This window comes from Monodon monoceros, unplaced genomic scaffold, assembly GCF_005190385.1.
Source record: "Monodon monoceros isolate NGI ecotype Baffin Bay Population unplaced genomic scaffold, NGI_Narwhal_1 Super_Scaffold_18, whole genome shotgun sequence".
Taxonomy (NCBI): domain Eukaryota; kingdom Metazoa; phylum Chordata; class Mammalia; order Artiodactyla; family Monodontidae; genus Monodon; species Monodon monoceros.
Genome location: NW_021703774.1, coordinates 148,994,305 through 149,004,596, shown reverse-complemented (window position 1 = coordinate 149,004,596; position 10,292 = coordinate 148,994,305).

The following is a 10,292-nucleotide window of genomic DNA, read 5'->3' as shown; positions in this document are numbered from 1 at the left end:
CGCCGGCTCCGTCATTGCTCCTGGCGCGCCCACCCGCCTGGCTTCTGCGCGCTCCCGGCTGGCGCCTCCGGCGGGCCGCCCCGGCAGCTCCAGCAGCCGCACTGCCACCGCTAGGTCTGGCTGGGCGCCCTTCGGATCCCGGTGCGCGCTGGATACGCGCACCCGCTTCCCGCCTCCCGCCGGTCAAGGAGCTCTGGTGCCCTTCCTGAGCCTTTGCGCATCTGAATTGTCACGGACCTCAGCGGCTTGCGAGAGAAGGCTCCTCACGGAAACTCCTCCATTGACTAGCCCCGATCTGCACACCCTTCTCTTCCCTAGGCGCCTTCTCACCGCATTTATTCGTTTATGGTTAAGGCGCCGAGCTGAGAGGAAGAGACACTTAGACTGAGCTCTGAAGGCCGGAAGGAATTGGTTGGGTTGAAGGAAAGGTCAGTGGGAGGAGAATGTTCCAGGCAGAGGAAATAGCTTGTGCAAAGGCCGAGACTCCGAGGAGCATAACAGTGGCAGGTGACAGTGAGCACTGTCCATGTGCCAGCCGTGTTCTGTACCATTTCTTCGTGCTCACACGTTGTCATAGGGTAGATACCTAACCGCCCCTCCCCCACCTCATTTAACAGACGAGGAGACTGAGGCACACAAGGGTTAAGGGACTTCCCTCAGGTCACACAACACTGGAGCTGGGCTGCAGCAGGTGGGCACATGCAGGTGAGCTGTTCAGTGGAGGCTGGAGAGCCTGGGGGGCAAATGACCAGCTGAGGGTGAGGCTGGAGGCACTGACAAGGGACAGACCACAAAGGGCCTTGGAAGGCTAGAAGCGGGCTCTGGGCCTCTGGCCATAATGGTGCCCTAATGTAAATTCAAGATTAAACTTTAAAATTATGTCCAAAAAATTCACGTTTTTCCAAGATCACTTAAAAATTTAAGTGTCAAGTAAATCCTTAAACAATCATCTGTTGTTGCCTTAGCAACAACGCCTAGTCTGTCTGACCCAGCGGATAGATTTCCACACCCCGAGTAAGGTGAGGTAAGAATGCTGACCTTTATCGTAAGGACAATGGAGATAAGCCACTGAAAGTGCCCAAGACAAGACCAGAGCCTGGACGCAGAAGGGACTCCAGGTTGGAAGGAGGGAGACTGGAGTCAGGACCCAGGGCAGGTACAGTAATAGGAGGGCAGGAAGGAAGACAGTAGCAATGGGTGGAAGGCAGAGGAGAAGGCTGTTTAGGAGGCTGAATCCACAGGGCTTGGTGACTGCATGCAGAGGCAGGGGGCCAAGTCAAAGGGGTGTCCCCTTGTCACACTTTGTCAGGGTCTCTGAATCTCCTGCCCCCTTCACTGTCCCTATGTCCCTGGGCATCCCTCTGCATTCCCCTTTGAGTCCACACCACATCACTGGGGGGTCTCAGATGGAGCCTGTAACTCTCTGGTTGTGTATTGTACAATGCTGGCCTCCCAGCAAGACTGCAAGCAGCCCAGTACCAGTATTCTTGTAATAGATGAGATCATTTATCTCAATTTCAGATGAGTGGAAATAACTGTGATCTTTAAACAATAGGCTCACATTCCCATAAACCTAAACAGCAGGTTATAGCCAGTCCAAAGGGCATCACCCCACAATTCAGTTTAGCAACAACCACAGGGGGCGCTCTGTGCTGTGCTCCAAGCCAGAGATGAAGCGGATCAGCTCCCCGCCCCCAAGAGGCCCCCACTCTAACAGGGGTGGCCATCAGGTGAACATACAATCTTTTCCAAAAGCAGAATGCGCTCTGACAGAGGGGCCGGCAAAGTGCCTGGAAAGACAGAGGAAGTGGGGACAGGTGATCCTCGAACTCCTGAACTGGAGGGGAACTGAAATGAGGAAGGTTTCTTGGAGAAAGTAGTGTCAAATAAGGGCTTCCCCAGCCACCTGGCAACTCTGTGACCTTGGGCAAGTTACTGAACCTCTCTCAGGTTGTCTCTCATCTACCAGCGAGGCTCATGATTGTAGGACTGCGATGGGAATTACATGAGAATGTACACAGAGCACTTAGCACAGTGACTGGCACACGGGAAGCACTCAATACATGTTAGCTATTGTTATTGTCACTATTATTAACGTATTATTATTACACTATTCAAAGCACTAAAAAAACTTTTTCTCCTGATTATGAAAACAGGTTGCTTATTGCAGAAACTTTTGAAAATACAGAAAGATTAAAAAAATCACCAAACCCATGTTCAAGAGATTCACTGGTAATATCTGGTGTATTTTTCTTAAACACATCTGTACATTTTTTGTTTGTTTGTTTGTTTTGCGGTACGCGGGCCTCTCACCGTTGTGGCCTCTCCCGTTGCAGAGCACAGGCTCCGGACGCGCAGTCTCAGCGGCCGTGGCTCACGGGCCCAGCCGCTCCACGGCATGTGGGATCTTCCCGGACCGGGGCACGAACCCGTGTCTCGTGCATCGGCAGGCGGACTCTCAACCACTGCGCCACCAGGGAAGCCCCATCTGTACATTTTTAATGCAAAAAAAAAAAACAGGATCACACTTGTTCTATTGACTTACAATATATTGCAATATTTCACCATGCCGTTGATTATTTCTCATGTGTTTTTTTTTTTGGCTTCATGGTATTTTTTCATCATATGACTATCATAACATTTAACCAAGTATACATGATTGAATAATATGTTTTTTTAATATTATGCACATTGCTGTTACAATCTTGTCAAATAATCTGTGCTCACCCATGGTGATTTCTTTAGGATAAATTTCTAGAAATGGAATATTTGGGTCAAAGAGCATACACAGTTTTTAAGGTTTTTGCTACGTATTATCTGCTGCCCCAATAGTATGAGGCTGCCCATTTTCTTTAACCCTTGCCAACACTAGGTGTTATTGTTAGATATGTAAATAAATAAGTCTCTGCCAATTTGTCAGGTAAAAACACCTCTCTACCGCTGTCATCTGCACGTAGGGGAATTACTGACTGTTTTCTTCTTGAAACACTCTCCTCCCTCGGCTTCCAGGGCCCCCGCTCTCCTGCCTCTCCCCTTTCTCCCGACTACTCCGTCCTACATACTTCTTTTTTAAAAAAAAAAAACTTATTTATTTATTTTATTTTTGGCTGCATTGGGTCTTCGTTGCTGCACGGGGGCTTTCTCTAGTTGTGGTGAGCGGGGTCTACCGTTCGTTGCGGTGCATGGGCTTCTCATTGCAGTGGCTTCTCTTGTTGCAGAGCACGGGCTCTGGGTGTGCGGGCTTCAGTGGTTGTGGCACGTGGGCTCAGTAGTTGTGGCTTGTGGGCTCTAGAGTGCAGGCTCAGTAGATGTGGCACACGGACTCAGTAGTTGTGGCTCGTGGGCTCTAGAGCGCAGGTTCAGTAGTTGTGGCGCACGGGATTAGTTGCTCCCGGATCCTCCGGGACCAGGGCTCAAACCGGTGTCTCCTGCACTGGCAGGCGGATTCTTAACCACTGCGCCACCAGGGAAGTCCCAGGCTCATATTTAAGATTTCAATAAATATCTGTGAATTTACTAGTCTCTGACAAAAGAGTAGCCTCCACCCTTCATGAATCCTTCCACTAAGACTTGCTCACTATCGCATGGGAGCAATGAACAGAACAAAGCTGTGTTGGAATGTGGGCGTCGGTGTCCAGTAAGGCTTCCTCTCTTGCTGTGTGCCTAGCTTTCTTGCACGCCAACCACAAATGCAAACCCCTGAACTTTCATTACTGAAACCACAAGGTTAAATTCATGATCGCCAAGACCTACTCTATATAGAATATGAAAAAGAGACAGCAATTTAAAAGAGCAGAGGGAGGGGCTTTCCTGGTGGCGCAGTGGTTAAGAATCCGCCTGCCAATGCAGGGGACACGGGTTCGAGCCCTGGCCCAAAAAGATCCCACATGCCGCGGAGCAACTAAGCCCGGGTGCCACAACTACGGAGCCTGTGCTCTAGAGCCCGTGAGCCACAACTACTGAGCCCACGTGTCACAACTACAGAAGCCCGCGCACCTAGAGCCCGTACTCGCAGCAAGAGAAACCACCGTGATGAGAAGCCCGCGCAGCCCAGCGAAGAGTAGCCCCTGTTCGCCGCAACTAGAGAAAGCCTGCGCACGGCAACGAAGACCCGACGCAGCCAAAAATAAATTAATTAATTAAATTAAAAAAAAAAAAAAAGCAGAGGGAGTAGCTTGGTGGCCTAGTGATTAGGATTCCTGGCTTTCACTGCCATGGCCTGGGTTCAATCCCTGGTCAGAGAACTGAGATCCCGGAAGCTGCGCCAGGCAACCTAAATAAATAAATAATAAAAGAACAGGGACAAGTTTCCCATGAGAGATACTACAGGAGTGGAGATTATCTGATGTTATCACCAATACATGTAATCTTTGCATTTTGTGATCTGAGGACCTATCACAGATATGAATACGATCACAGGATCCTGTCCTGAGCTCCTATCTCATGATCATGTCAGGCCCACAGGCTGCCTTGGTGTAGGCGCACTATAATGCCTCATTAAATGACCAATGAAAGGCCTCAGAGGTGCCTCACTCACCTTCCTGACCGCATCCAGGATGCTGGGAAAATCCAGTTCATCATGCTCCGAAGGTGTGATTACATGGCAAGAATAAACATAGACATAACGAGACAGTCTTGTCTTCGTGGGGAATCTCCAGCCAGTGGGTAATGGACTGTTAATGGACTAAATGCTTCAATTAAAAGTCAGAGATTGTCAGATGAGTTAAGGGAGAAAAAAAAAAGCAAGAACAAATGATAAGCTGTCTATGAAAGATGCACTGTAAATACAAAACGTGGGTTGGAAGTAAATGGATGGAAGAAATATATCATGCAAATAAAAAAGTAAGAAGGCTAGAGGGACTGTATTAATATCAAGTAGACACTAGACTTCAAGGTAAAGAATGTTAGCAGAGATAATGATAAAAGTGTCACTTCATCAGAATCCATCCTACTGAAACAGGAGTGTATTATGCACCTGAACATGACAGGCTCAGGCTACACTAAATATTGATGAGTATGGTTCCAAAGTGGTTAAAAAGTCCTCACGTTTATTTTGGGAGTCAGTGGAAATGGGTGTCTTTCCACCTGAAATTAAATCCATTTTGTGACCCAAATGACACCAATGGATGATTGGATTGGGGATGGGGGTGGAGGTGGGGGAAACCTCTCGAAGTGACGTTTACATATCGCCAAATCTGAATCAAACCAACTTCGGTAAATTCTCTGTGGCTGATGCAGAACCCTGGCAACAGTTTGTTTAAACACACAGAGCAGAGAGCTGCCTCTCTGACAAGCAGAGATACAGACGTTCTGAGCCTTCCTTTCTCCCCTAGGAGGGTACCCTGAGCCGAAGGCACATACAGGTGGAGGACCCAACAGCTTTGCCCTCCACGCAACCCAGATCTCATCCCTCACCTTATGGGCATCTGTGAGGTTCATGATGAGGTTGAGATCCCCGTGCACAGGCTGGTCCTCAAGCCAGCTTCGGCTCCACCTTGTACAACCAGTTGACCACGGCCAGCAAAATGTCCATAAACTGGCCTGAAAACAGCAGGACCTCCATCAACTTGTGCTGTCTGAGAAAAGCACACAAACCTTCCCAATTCAGGGGATCTCTTTTTTATGAATAGCCCAACTGAAGGGGAATATTGATTGAACCCTATATAGAGAAGGACCTCCATATTGGAGGTTAGAATGGTTAGAAATGCAGTTAAAAGTTATCAAGACGATGGGAATTCCCTGGCGGTCCAGTGGATAGGACTCGGAGCTTTCACTGCAGTGGCCCGGGTTCCATCCCTGCTTGGGGAACTAAGATCCCGCAAGCTGTGCAGCAAGTTATCAAGATGACAACAAACCCACAGACAATAAAAGAAAAAATAGATCAATTGGACTTTTGGACATTAACAAAATTTAAAACTTTTGTGCATCAAAGGACACTATCAATAGAGTAAAGGGATAAAAGGCAACCCACAGAATTTAAGAAAATATTTGCAAATCATACATCTGACAAGGAATTAATATCCAGAATACATAAAGAACTCCTAAAACTCAGCAACAATAAAACAAACAATCAATTTAGAAATGGGCAAGGGACTTAAATAGACATTTTTCCAAAGAAGATGTATAGATGGCCAATAAGCACATGAGAAGATGTTCAACATTACTAATCATTAGGGAAATGAAAATCAAAACCACAATGAGGCACCACCTTACATCCATTAGAATGGCTATTATCAAAAAAACAGAAAATAACAACTGTTGGTGAGGATGTGGAGAAATTGGAACCCTTGTGTATTGCCAGCAAGAATGGTGCAGCCAATGCAGAAGACAGTAAGGAAGTTTCTCAAAAAACTAAACATAGAAATACCATATGATCCAGCAGTTTCACTACTGGATATATATCCCAAAAATCGAAAGTCGTGAGTTGAATAAATATTTGTACACCAATGTTCACGTTATTCACAGTAACCAAAATGTGGAAACAATTCAAATGCCCATCAACAGATGAATAGACAAACTGTGGAGTATACATACAATAGACTATTATTCAGCCTTTAAAGGGAAGGAAATTCTTTTTTTTTTTTAAGTATAACAAAAATAATTTAATGGTCAGTTTATAGCATTTCTATAGTTTAGTCTCAAAATTATAAAAGGAAAAGGTGAAAATATAGTAAGATAAATACATTAACTGACAGTATACTATATAGATGGTGTGGTCTGGCAATGAGATACACATGTTTAAGTTGTATGATGTTTGAAAACTTTGAATCTTGTCAGGGTGTCTCTGTTGAGACAGAGGCAGTATTATTATAGTGTAATGTATTATATATTACATTATAATAACGATAATGTAAACATTATTTTTAATAGTAATGTTTACATTTTTTTTTACATCTTTATTGGATTATAATTGCTTTACAATGGTGTGTTAGTTTCTACTTTATAACAAAGTGAATCAGTTATACATATACATATGTTCCCATATCTCTTCCCTCTTGTGTGGGAAGGAAATTCTGACACATGCTACAACACGGACAAACCTTGAAGACCTTATGCTTAATTAAAGCTAGACACAAAAGGACAGATATTATGATTCCACTTATATGAGATATCTAGAGTAGTCAAACTCATAGAGACAGAAAGTAAAATAGTGGTTTCCAGGAGGTGGGGGAGAGGGGAGTTTTTCTGTTTTTTTTAAGTTAATTAACTAATTTATTTATTTATTTTTGGCTGCGTTGGGTCTTCGTTGCTGCACACAGGCTTTCTCTAGTTGCAGCGAGCAGGGGCTACTCTTTGTTGCAGTGTGTGGGCTTCTCATCACGGTGGCTTCTCTTGTTGCTGAGCACGGGCTCTAGGTGCGTGGGCTTCAGTAGTTGTGGCTCGCAGGCTCAGTAGTTGTGGCTCGTGGGCTCTAGAGCACAGGTTCAGTCGTTGTGGTACACGGGTTTAGTTGCTCCGCGGCATGTGGGGTCTTCCTGGGCCAGGGCTCGAACCTGTGTCCCCTACATTGGCAGGCGGATTCTTAACCACTGTGCCACCAGGGAAGTCCCAGGAGTCATTTTTTTAAATGGGTATGGAGTTTCACTGTGGGATGCTGAAAAAGTTCTGGAGATGGTTGGCAGTGATGGTTGGAAAACATTATGAATACACTTAATGCCACTGAACCGTACACCAAAAAATGGTTTAAATGGTATCTTTTGGGACTTCCTTGGTGGCGCAGTGGTTGGGAATCCGTCTGCCAATGCAGGGGATACGGATTCGAGCCCTGGTCCAGGAAGATCCCATACGCCGCAGAACAACTAAGCGCGTGCACCGCAACTACTGAGCCTGTGCTCTACAGCCCACAAGCCACAACTACTGAGGCCGTGTGCCACAACTACTGAAGCCCATGCACCACAACTACTGAAGCCTGTGCACCTAGGGCCCGTGCTTCGCAACAAGAGAAGCCACAGAGATGAGAAGCCTGCGCACCGCAACGAAGAGTAGCTCCCACTCGCCGCAACTAGAGAAAGCCTGTGTGCAGCAACGAAGACCCAACGCAGCCAAAAATAAATAAATAAACAAACTTTAAACAAAAAAGCAACCCCCAAAAAATTAAAAAAAAAAAAAGATATCCAGTCCACTGAACCTTCCAATTTCTCCCTATCCATCAACTCTTATCTGCCTTTTATTTTGCTCTTTACCCAACTTAGGTTTCACGTTCCATTGTTTTTTTTGGACTCACGTTCTATTGTTTTAATCACTTCCTGCAAACATCCTGAACACAATTGCCCTCAGTACTTACCTAACAAAACTCCAAACTCTAGATGAACGTAACTGCCCATCTCCTTTGTGCCTGCATCCAGGCTGCTCAGCACTGCTGAAGAACACAAACAACTGGCCATATAAGTGACACTGTAAATTCATAGTCACCAGCCTCAAGGCTGCTAAACACTTCTATTATGTTTTGTTGTTTAGATACACTGTTCTCAGATTTCTGTCTTCCCTTCTACCCTGCTCATGCTCAGCAGATGACCTAATGTTCTACCTGACAGAGAAAATAGAAGCTATCATACAGCTGCCTTCTCCTCCCTTCCTTCCCTCCTATCCAAGGACTCCTTTTGTGCACAGAATTCCATCCTCCAGATTCCTGGGAACTTTGCACTATTCTTTGGAGGGAAGTGATATAGTGTGAAGGGAGAAGAATTAGGAGAGAGCTGCAGAGGTGCTTGTTTTAAGATGCAAATCTGGGGCTTCCCTGGTGGCTCAGCGGTTGAGAATCTGCCTGCCAATGCAGGGGACATGAGCTCGAGCCCTGATCTGGGAAGATCCCACGTGCCATGGAGCAACTGGGCCCGTGAGCCACAGCTACTGAGCCTGCACGTCTGGAGCCTGTGCTCCACAACGAGAGAGGCCGCGATAGTGAGAGGCCCGTGCACCGCGATGAAGAGTGGCTCCCGCTTGCCGCAACTAGAGAAAGCCCTCACACAGAAACGACGACCCAACACAGCCAAAAATAAATTAATTAATTAAAAAAATATACTTTATAAAATGCAAATCTGGGTATGTTCATTCCCAACAGGTAACCCTACAGCACCTTCCTATTGCTCTCAGGATTTAAAAAAAATGCTTGACATGGCTCTCATCGATACATAGTTCACAAGAAAAGAGATGCAAGCAACCTTTAAATATATTGAAATATGCCAGCTTCACTCATAATAAGAAAAGTACAAATTTAAATTACATTGAGCTAAAATTTCTCACCTATCAAAAGAACAAAAAAATCAAAAAGTTTATCAACACAGGCATGATGAGGCTGTGAGGAAATAGGTACTTGTAAGTTCCTGATGGGAGTACAAAAATAGTACGATCTCTACAGAGGGCAATTTGACAGTATCTATCAAAATTTCAAACACATTTACACTTAGACCCAGCAATCCCTCTTCTGAGAATTGATTTTATAGACATATCTCTGCACCGAGAAATGACATATGTAAAAAGGTGATATTCAATATATTTAACAAGTGGATATGATCATTAAAATGTATACATATATGTGTCTATATATATGTATAACAATAATTTAAAAATAGTCCCTCTTATTGTCTAATTTATCTAAAGTATATCTTATATGACTGTCTAACAAGTGATACAAATTGTAGGTGCTAACCTATTCATCAAATTCTTCTAATGATTTCCAAATCATATATTGGTTTTTAGAAGTTGCGGGCATATTGTTTGTATAATGCAGCTGTCACTAGCTAAGTGATATTCTTGTCTGAGCCATGATTCGACATTAAACTCTTCTAACGCTTTCTCCGCTAAATTGATCATCTGTAGGTGACGTGTCCTCTCAATCAATAATTTATTCTTAAAAGCAGTCATATTATTCATAGGGCTGAAACTTTTCTTCTGTTATAATTGCTCTTAGTTCTTCTGAAGTAACAGCAATTATATTCAAAGTCCTTCTAACAATTATAATACTGTGTGAGATTATTTAAAAATATTTCAGGGCTGTTTACTGGAGTCGGTAACATGAAAAGTCTTACATTTGTATATCAAATCATTGAAATTGTATAGAAAAATATATATACAGTGAATGAAATTGAGCATCCCTTTAGAAATTTTACTACTGATATTCTCCAGTTTAGATGTGTGAGATTTGTATGTATCATACAATATCTCTATTACCAATCAATCATGAAGGTCATTAATCTGAATGTCATATTTAAATAGTTGGCTTAAGGTTGTTGATCGTTTTTTACCTTCAACTCACATAACTTTGCAAGCATCCTTTGACCAAGTTTCAGGAT